The following is a 20,451-nucleotide window of genomic DNA, read 5'->3' on the forward strand; positions in this document are numbered from 1 at the left end:
AGGAGCTAGCTAAAAAGAGAACAGGAAAAACGGGACTAAATTAACATAACAAAGGAGCTTAAGGGGCTGAGAAGAGCAAGAAGGGGGCATGAGAAGGCCTTGGCGAGTAGGGTAAAAGAAAACCCCAAGGCATTCTTCAATTATGTGAAGAAAAAAAGGATGACAGGAGTGAAGGTAGGACCGATTAGAGGTAAAGGTGGGAAGAAGTGCCTGGAGGCTGTGGAAGTGAGCGAGTTCCTCAATGAATACTTCTCCTCGGTATTCACCAAAGAGAGGGAACTAGATGATGGTGAGGACAATATGAGTGAGGTTGATGTTCTGGAGTATGTTGATATTAAGGGAGAGGAGGTGTTGGAGTTGTTAAAATACATTAGGACAGATAAGACCCGGGGGCCTGACGGAATATTCCCCAGGCTGCTCCATGAGGCGAGGGAAGAGATTGCTGAGCCTCTGGCTAGGATCTTTATGTCCTTGTTGTCCACGGGAATGGTCCCGGAGGATTGGAGGGAGGCGAACGTTGTCCCCTTGTTCAAAAAAGGCTGTAGGGATAGTCCGGGTAATTATAGACCAGTGAGCCTTACATCTGTGGTGGGAAAGCTGTTGGAAAAGATTCTTAGAGATAGGATCTAGGGGCATTTAGAGAATCATGGTCTGATCAGGGACAGTCATCATGGCTTTGCGAAGGATAGATCGTGTCTAACAAGCCTGATAGAGTTCTTTGAGGAGGTGACCAGGCATATAGATGAGGGTAGTGCAGTGGATGTGATCTATATGGATTTAAGTAAGGCATTTGACAAGGTTCCACACGGTAGGCTTATTCAGAAAGTCAGAAGGCATGGGATCCAGGGAAGTTTGGCCAGGTGGATTCAGAATTGGCTTGCCTGCAGAAGGCAGAGGGTGGTGGTGGAGGGAGTACATTCAGATTGGAGGATTGTGACTAGTGGTGTCCCACAAGGATCTGTTCTGGGACCTCTACTTTTCGTGATTTTTATTAACGACCTGGATGTTGGGGTAGAAGGGTGGGTTGGCAAGTTTGCAGACGACACAAAGGTTGGTGGTGTTGTAAATAGTGTAGAGGATTGTCGAAGATTGCAGAGAGACATTGATAGGATGCAGAAGTGGGCTGAGAAGTGGCAGATGGAGTTCAACCCGGAGAAGTGTGAGGTGGTACACTTTGGAAGGACAAACTCCAAGGCAAAGTAAATGGCAGGATAGTTGGTAGTGTGGAGGAGCAGAGGAATCTGAGGGTACATGTCCACAGATCCCTGAAAGTTGCTTCACAGGTAGATAGGGTAGTTAAGAAAGCTTATGGGGTGTTAGCTTTCATAAGTCAAGGGATAGAGTTTAAGAGTCGCGATGTAATGATGCAGCTCTATAAAACTCTGGTTAGGCCACACTTGGAGTAATGTGTCCAGTTCTCGTCACCTCACTATAAGAAGGATGTGGAAGCATTGGAAAGGGTACAGAGGAGATTTACCAGGATGCTGCCTGGTTTAGAGAGTATGCATTATGATCAGAGATTAAGGGAGCTAGGGCTTTACTCTTTGGAGAGAAGGAGGATGAGAGGAGACATGATAAAGGTGTACAAGATAATAAGAGGAATAGATAGAGTGGATAGCCAGCGCCTCTTCCCCAGGGCACCACTGCTCGATACAAGAGGACATGGCTTTAAGGTAAGGAAGTTCAATGGGGATATTAGAAGAAGGTTTTTTACTCAGAGAGTGGTTGGTGTGTGGAATGCACTGCCTGAGTCAGTGGTGGAGGCAGATCCAGTATTGAAGTTTAAGAGACTACTAGACAGGTATATGGAAGAATTTAAGTTGGGGGCTTATATGGGAGGCAGGGTTTGAGTGTCGGCACAACATTGTGGGCTGAAGGGCCTGTAATGTGCTGTACTATTCTATGTTCTATGTTCTATGTAAGATGGCAATGATTGCAACCATTATAGCATTTGATAGTGGCATTGAAAACTGGGTAACTTACATTGAAAGAGTGGAGATCTATTGTGATGTTACCAGTGTTAATGTTGAAAAGAAAGCCAGCGTCTTACTCAGTATTATGGGAGCAAAAACATACGGGCTGCTACTAAGCTTGTTGACACCTGAAAAGCCAGCTGACAAAACGTTAAGCAAACAGTAGATGTTCTCCAACAGTGTTTAAACCCCAAGCCACTGGTCATTGCTGAAAGATTTAAATTTCACAAACAAAACCAGAGCAAAAATGAAAGCATTTCTGAATATTGTGCTGAATTGCGCAAATTATCAGAACATTGTCAATTTGGAGCTGGTCTATTAGACGCATTGAGGGACAGGTTAGTGTGTGGCATGCAGTGTGAGACCACACAGAAGAAGCTCCTGCGTGAAAAAGACCTTACATTAGAGAAGGCACTGAACATTGCAATATCAATGGAAATAGCAGCACGGGGTGCTTCAGCGATGCAACAAAAATCTCTGGAATATGCTACAAATAAAATGTCACCGAACAGAAATGAAGGAAAGAAATGTTACCGTTGTGGAAACATGTCACATGACCCTGAGGACTGTTGGTTTAAAGACAAAGAATGCAGAAACTCTGGCAAACAGGGCCACACGGGCAGAGAATGCAAAGCTAGTAAACAGCAGAAAAAGGACAAAATACAGAGAAACAAGAAACCCCATAAAGGAAAATACAACAATGTACACAAAATGAAAGAAAGTAGTTCTGATGAAAATGAATCAGACAAAAGTGAATTGTCTTGCTGCAACTTCACAGCGTGTAAGAGACAAATGATTGAAGAGTAATATGGATCACTCCACAAGTGGCAGGCGTGAGACTGAAAATGGAGTTGGACACAAGCTCAACTTTAACAGTGATCTCCGTACATGACTACAAACGACTGTTTTCTCACATACCTCTGAAACGAACTGAACTACTACTAAAGACTTACAGAGGACAGAGAGTGTATACCAAAGGTAAAATTAAAGTGACAGTGACCTATAGAAACAAAACACAGCAGCTGAACCTCTATGTACTGAAAAATGGAGGACCACCGTTGCTGGGACGTGAATGGCTCAGGAAAATCCAGTTGGATTGGCTCACCATCAAGGCACTAGTTGTGTCAACAAAGGAGGGCAGCAAGGCTACATCTGAGAGACAGTCACAAATAATTGCTGACTCTGAGGAAGTGTTCATGAAAGGAATAGGAACACTTCAGGGCATGAAGGCAAATATTGAGATTGAGGAAAATGCATGTCCAAAATTTCACAAAGCCAGGCCAGTGCCATATGCAATCCATCCTACAGTAGAAGCAGAGCTGAAAAATCTGGAGCAGACTGGGGTCCTGTCAAAGGTGGATTGGAGTGAATGGGCCACGCTTATTGTTCCAGTGATGAAGAAAACCTCCAGCACAAAACCAGGAAAACCAGGGAAGGTGCGCACATGTGGTGACTTTAAAATGACTGTTAACCCAGTTCTCCGCACAGTACAGTATCCTCTACCTCGTATTGAGGACATCTTTGCTTCCCTGTCAGGAGGGGAACATTTCACAAAAATCGATTTGACCCAGGCTTACCTTCAAATGGAAATCAATGAAGCATCCAAGAAATACCTGACAATAAATACACACAAAGGACTTTACCAGTACCACAGGTTGGTGTTTGGGATAGCATCAGCTCCTGCAATCTGGCAAAGGGCAATGGACCAGGTCCTGCAGGGGATTCCAGGGACTCAGTGTTACCTGGATGACATCATTGTCACCGGTAAAGATGACAACAAACATCTTTCTAACCTAAAACAAGTGCTCACCAAGTTACGAGAATATGGGCTCTGAGCTAATCGACAGAAATGTGAGTTTTTCAGAAAGGAAATCTCATTCTGTGGGCATGTGATCAACAAGGATGGCTTACACATGTCTCAAGACAAGATAGAAGCGGTGCTTAAGGCACCACCACCTGAAAATGTGTCTCAGCTGAAGGCATATCTTGGACTAGTTAACTATTACCACAAGTTCTTGCCTAACCAGTCCATAGTCCTACACCCACTAAATGCATTATTACAGACAGGGACACAATGGAAGTGGACTGAGAGCTGTGAGAAAGCATTTCAAGAAACTAAGAGACTCATAACTTTGGAAGGGGGGCTCACATACTTTGACCCCTCCTTACCAATCCGACTGGCTTGTGATGCCTCACCCCATGAGATAGGAGCTGTGTTATCACACAAGTTTTCAGATGACTCCGAAAGACCAATAGCCTTTGCCGCAAGAACGCTAACTTCAGCTGAACGCAACACACAGATTGACAGAGAAGCCCTAAGCCTCGTGTGGGGAGTCAAGAAATTCAGTCACTACCTGTATGGTCAAAAGTTTACTCTGTTGACTGACCATCAGCGTCTCGTGTCAATCTTCAACCCAAGAAAAAGCGTTCTGGTGAAGACAGCACAAAGGCTACAGCGATGGACCTTTTTCTTAGGAGGTCACAGGTATGACATTGAACACAAGGGGACCAAGCAGCACAGCCACGCAGATGGTTTGTCACGTTTACCACTGCTCACTTCTGAGATAGCTACAGAAATGGATTCAGCAGAGGTCTTTCACACAATAGCTGAACAATTACCAGTGACAAACAGCCTCATTAAAAGAGAAACACGCAATGACCCTATGTTGTCAAAAGTGTATGACATCACGGTAAAGGGATGACCAGCGCGGGGTAACACACTGTTTCCAGCCTTCTCAGCGAGGAAGGAGCAGTGGTTAGTGTGTTGGGGTAACTCTGATGTGTGGTTCATGAGATGTGATTCCTCCCAAGCTACAATCAGAGTGCTGGAGGAACTGCACGAGGAGCACCTGGGTACCATGAAGGTGAAAGGTCTTGCCCGTGCCTATGTGCAGTGGCCAGGAATCGATAAACAGATTGAGGACTTGACCAAGAACTGCTGTGTATGTCAAAAGATCCAGCAAACACCACCACAAGCCCCTCTCCATCCATGGGATTGACTCTCATCACCATGGCAACGAGTACACATCAATTTTGCTGGATCATTCATGGACTCTATCTTTTTAATCGCCATCGATGCACATTCCAAATGGCCAGAGCTCATCCAAATGAAGACAACCACATCGGAAAAGACCATTACAGTTCTGAGGGCCATGTTCACCAGGAATGGCATACCAGAACAAATCTGCACAGACAATGGACGACAATTTGTATCTGAAGAATTCCAAAGTTTTGTGAAGAACAATGGAATCAAGCACTTTACATCTGCCCCTTACCATCCATCCACAAATGGCTTAGCAGAAAGATTTGTGCAGACATTCAAGAGAGCCATCAAGGCAATGCACGCCGAAAATTGACCACTGCAACACAAAATGGACAACTTCCTCCTTGCCTACCATAATGCAATACATGCAATCACTAATCAGAGTCCAGCGATGATGTTTCTGAACAGGAACCTGAGGTCTGGCATGGATCTTCTCAAACCAGATGTACAGCGTGATGGGGAGAACAGACAGTTCAAACACTTGAATATTAAGTCAACACGGAGCTTCAGTGTGGGACAGTCAGTTCTTGCACGTGATTACCGGACTGAAAAGTGACTGCCAGGTACACTTTCCGCCATAGACGGGCCACTGACGTATACAGTGGAGGTGGGAGAGAACGTGAACAGGCCACATACACAACAATTTCATTCGATGTTTCCATTTAATATCAGAGAATGTATACAACATAGAACCTGAAATTCTCCTTCTCCACAGACATCCTCGAAACAGAAGAAGCCTCCCCAAAGAATGAATGACAGAAAAAAATGTAAGAACTCCAAAGCCCCCTACCATCCCCCCATGCACAAGGAGCATCAACCCTCCTCTCCCCCCACCTGATTCTCACATAAAGCATCAAGCAAGAGCATTGGTGTTTCCATACCAGGCTATGATGCAGCCAGTCAATATACCCTCCACCACTCATCTATGGAAGCTTGTCAAAGATTTAGACGTCATGCCAAATCTTTGCAAACTCCTAAGGAAGGAGAGTCACTGCCATGTATACTTCATAACTGTACTTCTGTGCTGGGACCAGGACAGGACCTCTGAAACAACAACGCTGAGGAATTTAAAGCTGCTGACTGTCTCCACCTCTGATGAGGACAGGTTCAAGAGTCTCTGGTTTCCTCCTCCTGAAGTCAATAATCAGCTCCTTGGTCTTGCTGATATTGAGTAAGAGGTTGTTATTACGCCACTCTGTCAGATGTTCAGTCTGCCGATTCACAACCACCTGTGATTCAGCCCATGACGGTGGTGTCATCAGCAAACTTGACTATGGCACTGGAGCTGGGCTTGGCCACCTAGCCTTGTGGTGCACCTCTGCAGATGGAAATCATGAAGATCATGGCAGCAACTCACCACATAAAAGCATGTGGACACGGTCAGGAGATCCATTTAGCCACACAGTGGTAAGTGTAAAGTGAAAGGAGCAGGGGGAAGGCACACACCCAGGTGGTGCACCTGTGCTGATGCTCTGTTTTCATCTGAAATGTTATCAGATCTCATCTTGAAGACATTTTCATACATAAATTTATAAAATGTTAACACGTTTAGCTAAATTTTAGACAAATTTCGCTAATTTCAACACCATTCAATACCCAATACAATCCCTGGATCTACAATGCATTAGCAATACCAGAATCTGAAGGGTCGTAATATAATTATGAAAATTCTCTTTACCAATTGTGAGCATATTTAATGTGGCAACGGCACTCCCAGTCTAAATACCCACGCGAAAGATGAAATCAATAGCAAAATTCCACACAGAAATGCTCTTGCAGTATTTCCAGAACTTCTACATTAGCACTACTACATAAGAATCTGCGGATGTTGGAATCTGGACCAGCAAGCAACTCACTGAAGACCTCAGCTGGCCACGCGGCATCTGAGCGAGGATAGAAATTGTCAATGTTTCAGGACAAGACCATTCATCAGGACCTGCATTGATGCAGTTGAATCTCATTATTTTGCATTAACTTTTCCTCCAATAGTGGTGAACAGTTGAAATATTGTTCAAACGCAGTCCTGTAACATGGCTTGGAGGGTTTATGCGCAACTAACACGTGAATTTCACCAGAGTGAGAGCTCAGTCACACTATATAAAAGAAACCCAGTGTACACCAACACAGGAAGTATTACAACAAACAGTCCATGAAACAGTCCTTGCATTCATCACCAATGTAGCATTTCAATATTTTTTATTAACAGGATCATTACTTTATTTAGTTTTCATTTTTTTTAAATTGAAGAGCCTGTACCTGATAAAGATGTTTGCTTTACTGGGGTGCTTGTTTCTTAACTCTGCTGTTTACTAACACTTTCTATTAAATTTGGAAAGATCTGTCACTAGGATTAGAAATGAAAATGTTTTTTTTAGCACTGGAATGCATTCCTGACTGTAGCTACGTGCATGTGATTCAATCGTGTTCAGAGTAACATCAGTAATAAGGCAAAAGGAAGTGAAGAAAACTCCTGGGGTATGGTAATAGCTCTATCTGCCATAGGTGTAATAATTTCCTGTTAATTAACTCCTGGGATTGTAAAGATAACTACTTTTCTGTTGGGGTGGAGCTATAGCAATTACACAGTTTTTGTTATGTAATTAGTGGCTGTAACGATTTACTGCTTTTTGCCGTAGACGTCCCTCCTTCCTGGCTTTCCTTTTGTTACAATCCATTTCATGTAATGTTTCAAGATTGTAGATTTACCTTTGATTTTGAAACAATTAGGGTATAATTTTTGTAATCTGTGATTTAGAAAAAACTTACCATTAGAATCAGATAGAATCATAGTACACATTTTGGCCAGAAGGAAAATAATTTTGGCAGAGGTTTTTTAATACATTCCCTAGTCTGCTCGCTCCTTTTTTCCCCCTCCATATTTAATACATGAAGGCTTGAGTAAAGAGTATTTTTCCAAGTTTATGTGCATCGATTCAAATGGGAACTGCAACTTCATTTTGTAAACCAGTTATTGGTATAAAATGCCAGTTAGATATATATGAAAGTAATGATTTTACAAAATTATGTAGACTCGCCTTGGTTCTGACCAAGTTAAAACCTGTTGGAGAGAGGAATTTTGTTTAAAAGTTGCTTTGGTTTTCATAGTGAATTGGAAGCTCTAAGTTGGTGCTTTGTTTTAGGCAGTCAAATATTAGTTATAAAGAGAGACACCATGGAAGCAACCGTTCAGCCAACTGAGTCATCAGCCACCTGCTTACACTCATTTGAGTTGTGGTGGTTGGAGGTCAGACATATCTGCGGGATTTCCTTGGAGTAGTGTCCTGGGCCTGAAATCTTCATCTGCTTCATCAACAAACTTCCGTTAATCTTGAAGTCAGAAGTAGGGATGTTCACCAATGTACAATTTTTAACATCATTTGTGACTACTGAGGTAATGAAGTAATCACAGCCAAGCAAAGCAAGACCTCGGCAATATTCAGGCCTGTGCTGAAAGGTGGTAAGTAACACTCACAACACGTTGGAGGAACTCAGCAGGTCAGGCAGCATCCATGGAACCGATCAGTCAATGTTTCAGGCCGGAACCCTTCGTCAGGACACATTGTTCCACATGAGTACTTGGCAATGATGATATCCAACAAGAGAAAATCACCCACTTGTGTTCAGTGGATTTACCATCACTGAATCCACTGCTATCAATATCCTCAGGGTATATTGACCAGAAATTGAATTGAAGTAACCATATATACAACCTGCTTGTAGGAGTAGGTCAGAAGCTAGGAATCCTGAGATGAGCAACACCTCTGAGCTTCCCGAAGCCTGTCTACCATCCACTAAGGCTCAAGTCAGGAGTGTACTGGAATCCACTTGCCTGGAAGAGAGGAGCTTCAACAACTCAAGAACACCACACAGAACATAGCAGCCGGCTTGTTAGATACCCCAGCGGCAACTATTCACTCACTCCACCTCTACGCACAGTAGCAGCAGTTTGTAGCATCTGCAGGATGCCTTGCAGTACCAATATTCATTTGATAGCACCTTCCAAGCCCATTATCCCTATCAGGTAGGGCAAAGGTAGAGGAAGCATTGAAACTTGGAAGTTGCTCTCCAAGCCACATACCATCCTTATGTTGAAATACACTCAGTGGCCACTTTGAGTACTTCCTCTACCTAATAAAGTGGCCACTGAGTGTTTGTTCGTGGTTCATACTGTAGACCATTCCCCTCAAGGTTCGCTGTGTTGTGCATTCAGAGATTGTGTTCGCTGTGTTCTGCACACCATTGTTATAATGTGTAGTTATTTGAGTTACTGTCTCTTTCCTGTCAGTTTGAATCAGTGTGACTTCTCTCATTAACAAGGTATTTTCACCACAGAACTGCTGCTCACTGGATGTTTTGTTTTCCACACCATTCTCTGTAAACTCCTGAGTCTGTTGTGTGCGAAAATCCCAGGAGATCAGTAGTTTCTGAGATACCCAAACCACCAGGTCTAGCAACAACAGTCATCCCATGGTCAAAGTTTCTTAGATCACATTTCTTCACCATTCTTATGTTTGGCCTAAACAACAACTGACTCCCTTGACCGTGTCCGCATGCTTTTATGCAGAGTTGCTGCCACGGTCTAGCCATGATTTTCACAATTTCCATCAGCACAGGTGCACTACAAGGCTGTGTGGCCAAGCACAGCTCCAGTGCCATATGCAAGTTTGCCGATGGCACCACTGTCATGGGCGGAATCAAATGTGGTGATGAATCAGCATACAGGAGGGAGATTGAACAACAACCTCTCACTCAATGTCAGCGAGACCAAGGACATCAGGAGGAGGAAAGTGGAGGCCCTTGAGCCATTTCGCATTGGAGGATCAGAGATGGAGAGGGTCAACAACTTTGAAGTCCTTGGTGTTATTATTTCAGAGGACCTGTCCTAAGTCCAGCATGTAATTGCAATTATGAAGAAAGCACAGCAGCGCCTCTTCTTCCTTAGGAGTTTGCAATGGTTTGGCATGACATATAAAACCTTGAGAAACCTCTATATATGTGTGATGGAGAGTATATTGACTGGTTGAATCACAGCCTGGTATGGAAACACCAATACCCTTGAAGTGAAAATCCTGCAAAAAGTAGTGGATATGGCCCAGTGCATCATGGGTAAAGCTCTCCCCACCATTGAGCATATCTACATGAAACACTTTTGCAGGAAAGCAGCATCCATCATCAGGACGCCCACCATAAGACCATAAGGTACAGGAGCCAAGTTAGGCCATTTGGCTCCGCCATTTCATCATGGCTGATCCATTTTTCCTCTCAGCCCCAATCTCCTGCCGTCTCCCCATAGCCCTTCATGCCCTAACCCCCTGACCAATCAAGAGTCTACCAACCTCTGCCTTAAATATACATAAAGACTTGCCCTCCACAGCTGCCTGTGGCAAAAAAGTTCCAGAGATTCACCACGCAGGACATGCTTTCTTCTCAGTGCTGCCTTCAGGAAGAAGGTACAGGAGTCTCAAGACTCAGACCACCAGGTTCAGGAACAGTCACAACCCCTCAACCATCAGGCTTTTGAACCAAAGTAATAACTTCACTTGCCCCATCATTGAAATGTTCCCATAACCAATGGACTCACTTTTAAGGACTCTTCATCTCATGTTCTTAATATTATTTATTTATTTATTATTATCATTTATTTTTGAATTTGTACAGTTTGTTGTCTTCTGCACTCTGGTTGAACACCCATGTTGGGGAAGTCTTTCAGTGATTTTGTTATAGTTATTATGCTATAGATTTATTGAGTATGCCCACAAGAAAATAAATCTCAGCGTTGTATATGGTGACATCTATGTACTTTGGACTTTGAACATGATATACTGATTGGGTATTTGCTGGTATACGGATGTACCTAATAATGTGGCCACTGAGTATATGTCCCTGTGCCTTCACTGTTGCTGTGTCAAAACCCTGCAAATGTTTCCTGAGCAGTATATTCACCTCAAGGACTGCAGCTTTTCAGGAAGGCACCTGACCACCTCCACCTCCTCAAGGACAACCAAGGATGGGAAATTAATTGCAGCTCAACCTGTGAGCCCACATCCCTTCACCCTTGTCATCACTGATTAACTGGGCTCTGTACACAATCAGACATTCCTCCATCATACTTTATTTTACTTGTGCACAAGAAGAACAACATGTCTCCTATCACCAAGTTCTCAAGTCAGAACAGAAAAATATTATTTTTATACAGAACTGACTAGCGGTTGCTGATATTGACCATTTGGTAAACTGTGTATGTTTGAATTCCTTACTTGCAATCGCCATTCACATCAAAAGTCTATAGAAACTACAAGTTGACAACCAATGCTACTTTGAAGTCAGTAAAGCAATTGTCCTTTAGTTGGCCTGTGTGTTTAGCATCATTTCCTTATAGTCTTACCTTGTCTCCAGTAAGTGAAAATGGCCCTGGGAACCTGCTCTGTAAAGGGGGGGATATGTTGTTCAAAGACCTTTGTTGCCTGGCCTATCTGTACTCTATTTGCAATCTATCTTTGCATGGGTATTGTTAACCCTTGCCCTGCCACAACTTCCACACCCTCCAATTGAGGAACAATTTCCAGTGGCCAGCTAACCTAAAACCTGCACTTTAGGTGGGAAGAAACCCGTGCCATCACAGGGAGAATGTGCAAACTTTAAAGAGACAGCACCAGAGGTCAGGATTGAACCTGCATCTATGGAACGAACACTGTGTATGTTTACTTGTCACAATTCAATGTTAATTTTCTCTGTACATGTTTTTAAAATCTATGCATGATGTCCATTAGTTAGAAACTTGTTGAAAATTCTCAATTAATGCTACGTTTTCTTTACAGAAGAGTTATCTCTGACAGAATCACAAGTGCACTGTTTTGACTTGACTCTAGTGAAATTGATGGAGTTCTTTCACTCCCAACCATATTAAAATCACTGTGATTATGGGAAGGAATTAGGAGTTCTTGGACAGAACTGTGGGTAATTAGGATTTTTTTGGAGTTTAAAGTAGGAGGCAAAGAAAGAAAGTTTATTTTAACTCAAAAGTCGTCGGATAGCTCATTTACTTTATCTCAAAGCTGTATATGATATTTTTTAACCTGATTCTATTGCTGGTTCACCTGGGCCCTGTGTTCTCAAAGAGGTGAAAAGATTCTGTTCCATCCACCAGCTTTAGCTACAACTAGAATTTAAATGTGTAATCATATTGTGACATCATTCTGTTCGTTTGTGCAGTGGTTGGTATTTTGTCTTGAGCTATTCTCGTTTTATTGAGGTTCAGTGCAATTAGTTGTTTTGTGCAGTGTAGAATGCACTTCTGATTTTCAGTTTCGATCCTCGTGTATGATGTGCACTAGGACGGAAGCCATTTAGCACATGCAATGCGTTTGAACAGCATTCCACACATCATGGTTGTCACATATGGAAATTCTACAGCAATGGCCTGGGCCTGGAGTGCCTGATGCAAAAGTAGTAGTCTTTCTCCGCACTTGTTTGATCGTCTGTAGCTGCTTGCACTTTTAACTTTATTTTTTCCTTACTTGCAATTTGTGCCAATCTTGCTTCCCCTGCTGACATCCTGAGGCATTGTCATTCATCTTCCCACCCACCTTGGCAAACAAATTGATTGTCTGTTCTTCCGGTCTTCATCCTTTCTTTTCTCCGACTTACAGTGCTGTGCAAAAGTCTTAGGCACATATATATAGCTAGGATACATGAGGATTTTGCACTGTACTATATTGGTTAATGTGGAGTGGAGAGCGAGTTTGCAAATCTGACAGAAGCAAGGGATGTAGGGAATGGCGAGGGTGGAGTGCTGCGGGATTGGTGTGGGACAGGTGGCACAGAAGAAGTGCCAGGGGCAGGGGGTGGTGCAGGTACAGAAGTCCTAAGACACCAGACTAGGTCATTTGATTCCAAACAAATCATTACTGATCATTACAGAATGCTTCTCTGGTGCTTCCCACCCCCACATTCTCCCTTTCCCTTTTCCCAACAATGATTTCCCTCTCCCTGCCCCCCCACGCACTTTCAGTCCAAGATTAAGACCCATATCAAAATCAGGTTTATCATCAATCACGTACGTCATATGTCATGAAATTTGTTTTTTTTCTAATGGCAACAATACAATGCATAAAATTACCACAGTACTGTGCAAAACTTTTGGGGACCCTAACTGTGTGTGTGTGTGTGTGTTTGTGTGCGTGTGTGTTTGTGTGCGTGTGTGTGCGTGTGTGTGTGTGTGTGTGTGTGCGTGTGTGTGTGTGTGCGTGTGTGTGCGTGTGTGTGTGTGCGTGCGTGTGTGTGCGCGCGTGCGACTAAGACTTTTACACGGTTCTGTATATCATCTTACCAACTGGCAACTTGCTCAGTCTTTCAGTCTTGCCCAGAAGCCTCATGTATATCCTGATACCAAAAGAGCTTTATACTGTTAAACTATCTCAGCCTTGGGGCCTTGAGAACGGCTTGAGAATGTTGCAAGTCCCACTGCAAACTGATTGTACTTGAATTTCTAGCACCGTCTCCTGCTGGACCGTGCAGCTCTCAATATCAGTTTAGAAGCCCGGCAGACGCAAAAGAGAGCGAAGCTGCTTCGTAGCTTGATGCGATGTATGAGATACAGGAGAGAAATCTTGGGGAATGATGGTATTGGAGTTGCTGCAAGATGACCAAGATTTGTATTTCCTTAACAATGAGAACCATTACACTACATAATATTTTAGCAGACTTGAAATGTGCTTTTCAGTTAACTGTGGGAGAGAAGGTCAAGGCTGCATGCCTTAAACTTAAGACTTATTCTAGTTGAAGCATCATTCTTTTTTTAATATTGCCGTTTTCCAATATTTAAACAAATCACAATTGGTTGGATGGATTTGTTTCAATATTTTTAATATACAGTGCTTTGGTTGCAAGATACACGGAGCAGTTCCCTTTATTTCATTTCTAGTCGGGCAAAAGCAGAGAGACTATTCTTTGTGCTCTTATGAGAAAGGTAACATATGAAAAGCCGCAAAGGGACCTATTAGCTGTCAGTCTTGAAAGAATATTTTGTGATTTTTATGGATTTCCTCTAAGGTCAGCTAATTTATATTCCTGGACTCTGACAATTTTACTTGGAATAATACCATGTTCTAGTGCTTTAATCTAATTCTGCTGGAGCGGCTTGTTTATAGAGAAAGCTTGTTGTAAAAAATATCTTCATTATTAATTCCAGATTATGCCAGTATTATAATAATTTATGTAGGCAAAGTCATCGGAGACAAACATATACACTGAGCCTGAAGAATAAATGCTGATTTCTTTTACCTTTAGTATCAAGGTTCAGATCCAACTTAGACAGATGGGCTGAAGGCTTCCTCTCACTGACAGATCCGGAGTCCTGTGGGAAATTAACCTGGACAATCCTAGTATAATCTCTAGTGGATGCAAGTCCATGGCTCTGAATTCTGTGCACATTTGGCACTAATTGGCATTAATTCTTCAATCTCCCTTCGCAGATGCTGGAAAAATATGATGAAGAGCCCCTTGTGTGCAGCAGTAGGGCGTTTTGGAAGCTGAGGTTAAAGTGGATTGGAGAGTAATTGTACCATTCAGCAAACCTTCATTAGATCATACATTGGTATCTTATAAAGGCAGGGATACAGATTCCGTCAGTCTCTCTGGTGCGCTGTATATGTAGTTAAAATGAATAAAAATGGATCAGAGCTGAACAGCATGTGTGGCAGACAGTAGGAAATGGGGTTTAACATATGCAAATCAATAAGTAGATCTCATTTTACGGTTAGACAATACAATTCACTTATAGAAATCAGGAATCTTTGCTCATTTTATTGTAGAATAGGTAATATAAACATCATCTTCTGAAGTTAGTATTTGCATACTTATGGCCCTGGTTTATTAATACTGATAAAGGTTCAAAATGGGCTACTTTTGATGTATAAGAGTTTATCATTATGGTTGGCTCCTGTTGAGGGGTTTGAACATCTGTGTTTTTTCAAAAAACAGAAGGAATTTTTTCATTTTTTTCTAATCAGTGCATGTGATAATGGTGCATGTTTGGCATATTGTGCAGGCTACGCTTTGGTAAATACATCAATTATAGCAGTGTCACCACATTAACTTTACTTTAGTCAGAGGATTATTTCTCACAACTAATTAACCATTATCTAGTGTTGTAGCTAGCCTAGAAGGAGTGCTAATTTTTATAAGTAAATTATATTGTCTGACTGTATAATTCAAACTTTGGTCTACCTATTAGCCTAGTAATTGTACCATTCAACAAACGTGAGAAGAAGACATGTCTTGGGTGATGAGGGTCCTTAATGATGGATGCCACCTTTTTGAGGCATCACCTTTTGAAGATGTCCTCGATGCTGGTGAAGATAGAGCCCCTGATGGAACTGGCTGAGTTTACAACTTTCTGCAGCTTTTTCCAATCCCATGCGGTGGTTCCTCCATACCAGACAGTGATCCAACCAGTTAGAAGGCTCTCCACTGTGCATCTGTAGAAATCTGCAAGTATATTTGCTAACATACCAATTCTCCTCAAGCTCCTAATGGAATACAGCCGTTGTCATGCCTTCTTTGCCACTGCATCATTACTGTATGTTGGACCTGGGTAGATTTTCAGAGCTGTTGATACCTAGGAACTTGAGACTGCTCCCCTTTTCTACTGCTGATTCCGTGATGAGGGCTGATGTGTGTTCCTCCAACTTGCCCTTCCTGAAGTCCACAATCAATTCCTTAGTCTTACTGACATTGAGCGCAAGGTTATTGTTGCGACACCACTCAACCAGCTGATCTATCTCATTCTTGTACACCCTCTCATCACCATCTGAAATTCTGCCAACTACAGTGGTGAAACCAGTTAATTTATAGATGGTGTTTGAGCTGTGCCTAGCCACACAGTTGTGGGTAGAGAGAAAGTAGAACAGTGGTCTGAACACACATCCTTGAGATGTGCAGTGTTGATTGTCAGTGAGGAGGAGATGTTATTTCTAATCCACACTGACTCTGATCTTCTGTTGAGGAAGTCAAGGATCCAGTTGCAGAGGGAAGTACAGGGGCCCAGGTTTTGGAGCTTGTTGATTGACAATAAAAAACTCATTCTAATTCCTTGAAGTAGTGACGTGCAATCTATGTTGACCTGAGATCATAGACAAAGCTTGGCTTAATGATTTGTCTGAAAGGTGGCCTTACTTCATTTCTGCACTGGAGCATCAGCTAAATTTTGATGCTATTTAAAACCCTTCAATACTAAGAGATAGTTACATCGAGGTAACTTGTTACAATTGTGAGCTGCACCTTAGTGTCTGTATTACAGAGATTTATGATTTACAGAGATTGGAATCGTTACAAATTGGGCCACCATAGCTGCCTTCTGAAAAAGAAGTGGCCATCTGGAGAGATGGACTATAAACAATTGTCACTTGGATCGCCAGACAAGTTCACAATTTGTTATGAAACCCCAGGATTTATTTGCTAATATCAGGACTAAGCTGTCACAGCCCTTGCATAGTATTACATGCAAGCTAACTATGATATGCCAAGTCGCTTTATTTTGTGGAAGGAGGGGATGTAAAGAGGCCTTACGAAGTTTCAGACTTCAGCTGCCCTCTTGTTCTAGTTATCAATAACACCATAGCTTTGCTCTCTCTTTTGATGCTCTCAGCAGTTAGAAGCCAATTTTCAACACTGTTACCCTGCTGATCTTGCTTCAGGATCCAGCTGCAGGAAACTGGAAGGGGAAAAAAAATGTTTTTTGACTTATTCATTTGAATTATCTTTTGGATCTGAAATAATGTATTCCCTTTTCCTGCGGTGTCTGCCAATGTTTGAAGTTGGCACTTGATACTGGCAAACTTTTAAATTACCTTTAAGCCCATTGATGATATATTCTCCCATTCACTTCCAAATGAGCAGCTGTTCCAGCAAGATGAATGACTTTAATGTCAAAAATAAAAAATTGAAGTGTGGTGGAAACAAAATCAGAAATATAAATGCAGCAGATTTTCTCACTGCCCTTTTTATACATTCGATCTTCCTTTAAATTTAGGCCTTTCAATTTAACTTCCTGCTCCAGGCAGTGATCGACAGTTGGGGGCATTGCGGAGGGTTAGGGGAGGGACACAGTGGTTATCCCCATCGTTGGAACTCTCATCCCTCCACTGCAGCAGAAAAGCTTCAGATGAGATGGCAGAGCGAAGCAACCCCTCTCTCTGGCAGTTGACACTGGTGGCCCCAGCATCCTTGTTCCTGGGAAGCAGCGCATGCCCCAGAGCTTTGCTTTTGAATCAGAAATGGGCAACTCTGTCCATTCTGTGACTTCAACACTCTCTGTTTGGGATCTGGCAATAATGTGGAACTTGCAGCCTCCAGGAGCTCGAAGGAATGCATTAAAGATATTTTGAAACTGTGCTGCAGATGTTTGGATAGACTAGTGATATCAGATGTTATAACCCTTCTGAACTTACATGGTTGCTGTGATATGTTACATGCTGCATAGTCCAGGGGGATGCAGATGATTAGGGCCGTTCGCCCACAATACAGAGAGGCACACTGGAGCCAGGAGAGATTCTTTGCTGGCATCAGAAGCAGCTTTGTTATCCCTGACAGGTGCCATGAGGTTTGCTGTATTGCAGCAGAGCGTCAATAGCCTGAGAGCAGGAGCCAGACTGAGATTGGGGTTGGCGTGGGTAGGGTTTGTGGCAGCTTGCAAAATGCTGGGTATTTTTTTGCCAAGTCACTTAAGCCATTGCTTTTAACTTCAACAGATCAGGTTGAGTGGGTGTGCTGATGTACCTCATCGCCAGCTGTGTCATTTGAAGGGACATTGCATGCCTGCTGGGCCCATTGTTGTTTGACACCTGCAAATATCATTGATTTGGATGAGAATGTACAAAGCATGGTTAGTGAGTTTGCAGATGACACTAAAATAGGCGGTGTCAAGGGCAGTGAAAAAGATGATTAAGATTTGTAGGTACATTGTGATCAGCTGGTTATGTGGAGCAAGGAATGGCAAATGGAGTTTATTCTGATAAGTGTGAGATGTTGTATTTTGGAAAGTAAAGTGCAAATACGACTTTCACGGTGAACAGCAGGGTGGTGGGGAGTGTTGTAGAACAGAGAGGCCTTGGAGTATATTGTGGCTGTGATTACTGAACCTGGTGATATTGAAGTCTTTATTCATCACAACAAGCAGCCATCATTCTGGAAACTCACAGTAGAAACACATAAACCCAAAGATACATCACATTTTTATACCGTTAAGATCAACGTTAACAGTAGGTGATTTAATACAATAGTTACAATGACATTGTTTACTTCAGTACTTAGGAATGACAAACGATTCCTTTGAAATACGGAATGGTACCAGATTGTCATTGAGAAGACACCTCTAAAGATCCAAACACTATTGGGAGAAACTAATTAACAGGAATATTCTAAAAGCCTCTGATGACAGAGAGCCAGGTACTTAAATTAATATTGTCAGGGCTGTCTCTGAGTACACAGTTATCATAAGTACACAAACTGTTGATTGACTGTACCTGTGCCCATGTTTGATATGCTAAGTGACGGCATCCATCTGGTCTGGCAGCTTGAACTCAAGTCACAATGGTGCAAATAACTTAGCCATGTTGCCTGATTTGATGCAAGCCAATTAACACAACCCCATTGTCTTAATGCTTGGGTGTTGCGAATGCAATCTCTTTGTTTCTGGGCCAGTTTAACTTCAATTTACTGCTTTCAATTTACAAAAAGAACTGAAAGCTAATTGCAAGCATGCTGCCAGGAATTGTGGGATTAAGTTTTAGGGAGAGGTTGGACAAGCTAGGACCTTATTCCTTAGGGAGCAGTCAGCTGAGAGATCATAAGGGGCATAGAGAGGATGAATGCACTCAGTCTTTATCACAGAGAGTTGGGTAATCAAAAACTAGAGGGCATAGGTTTAAGCAACACACATCAAAGCAGGCCGGGCAGCATCTCTAGGAAGAGGTACAGTCGATGTTTCGGGCCCAGACCCTTCGTCAGGACTAACTGAAGGAAGAGCTAGTAAGAGATTTGAAAGTGGGAGGGGGAGGGGGAGATCCAAAATGATAGGAGAAGACAGGAGGGGGAGGGATGGAGCCAAGAGCTGGACAAGTGATTGGCAAAAGGGATATGAGAGGATCATGGGACAGGAGGCCCAGAGAGAAGGAAAAGGGGAAGGGGGGGGAAAACCCAGAGGATGGGCAAAGGGTATAGTCAGAGGGACAGAGGGAGGAAAAGGAGGAGAGAGAGAAAGAATGTGTGTATATAAATAAATAACGGATGGGGTACAAGGGAGAGGTGGGGCATTAGCGGAAGTTTAAGGGCATAGGTTTATGTTGAGATAGGAAGGATTTACAATAAGAGGAACTTGAACGCAGCTTTGTTACGTGAAGGGTGGTATCTGCCCGAGGATGTGGCCGTGGCAGGTACAACAACGTTTAAAGGATACTTGGGCAGGTACATGGATTGGAAAAGTTTAGAAGATTATGGGCCTAGCTAGGATGGATTCCTTGGTTGGCATTGGTCAGTTGGGCTGAAGGGCCTGTATCTGTGCTGTATGACTCCATGACTCTGTAACTATTTTATTTATCCTATCTAAACCCATAGATCTCACACACTTTAATCAAATCTCCTTTCAGATAGCTTTGTGCCAAAGAGAAGAAGCCCAACTTCCCTCGCTGATCTTGCAGCTGAAATCTCTCATTGCTGCAATCTTTATGAAATCCTGTCTGTGGGTTTTTCCACTGTACCCTGGGCAGATGGTTTTGTTTTGCATAACCACAATGGGATTCATTTGTCTGCTGAACTGGATGTGTGGTTAGAATTTCCTGCTGCATAGTTTGTTGCTGTCTCGTGCAATTTAAATAAAATTATTCTTGTTCAACAGAAGTGCTCATTTTAATTTACTAAAATACATATTTGAAAATCCTGATAAAACAATTTCAAATCTTAGTCACTCTAGTATATAAAAAAGGAAGGAGTGTTTTAAATTTGAAAATTCAATTACTTAACCAGAAATGTACATTTACACAATTTATGCTTAAATGCATGAGGAATGCAGGTGTAAAATTTATTTCTTCACCGATTCTTCTACTTCTATATTTGAATGTCCCAAACTGGAGCTCAAGTTACGAAAACCCACAGTGTAAGATTAAGTATGGCAACGGGTCATATCTATAACAGCAATCGGGGAAAAAAATCAACATCAGTTCAGCTTCATGTATAGATTTACCTCAAGTTTTGCTTGTAGTTTCTCATATTGCTGTTGCTTTGATAGACGAGCTGTTTTCTGACTGTAACAATATGTTTTAATTTGATCAATAACTTTGGTTTCTAACTCAGTGGAAGATGCAAATCTACTTTGGGACAAGGGTTTGAGGTAGGATGATTTTTATTCCTAAAGGAAGGGTCATTTTGCTGTAGAAAATT

The 20,451-nt window shown here is 42.4% G+C and overlaps 1 protein-coding gene across 1 annotated transcript in view; it reads left to right on the top strand.

Annotated features, from left to right (window-relative positions):
- abtb2b (ankyrin repeat and BTB (POZ) domain containing 2b) overlaps window positions 1-20,451 on the top strand; it is a 231,970-nt gene that overhangs the window by 46,635 nt on the left and 164,884 nt on the right. The window lies entirely within an intron of this gene.

Source organism: Mobula hypostoma, chromosome 11 (genome assembly GCF_963921235.1).
Source record: "Mobula hypostoma chromosome 11, sMobHyp1.1, whole genome shotgun sequence".
In the NCBI taxonomy this organism is placed as follows: Eukaryota; Metazoa; Chordata; class Chondrichthyes; order Myliobatiformes; family Myliobatidae; genus Mobula; species Mobula hypostoma.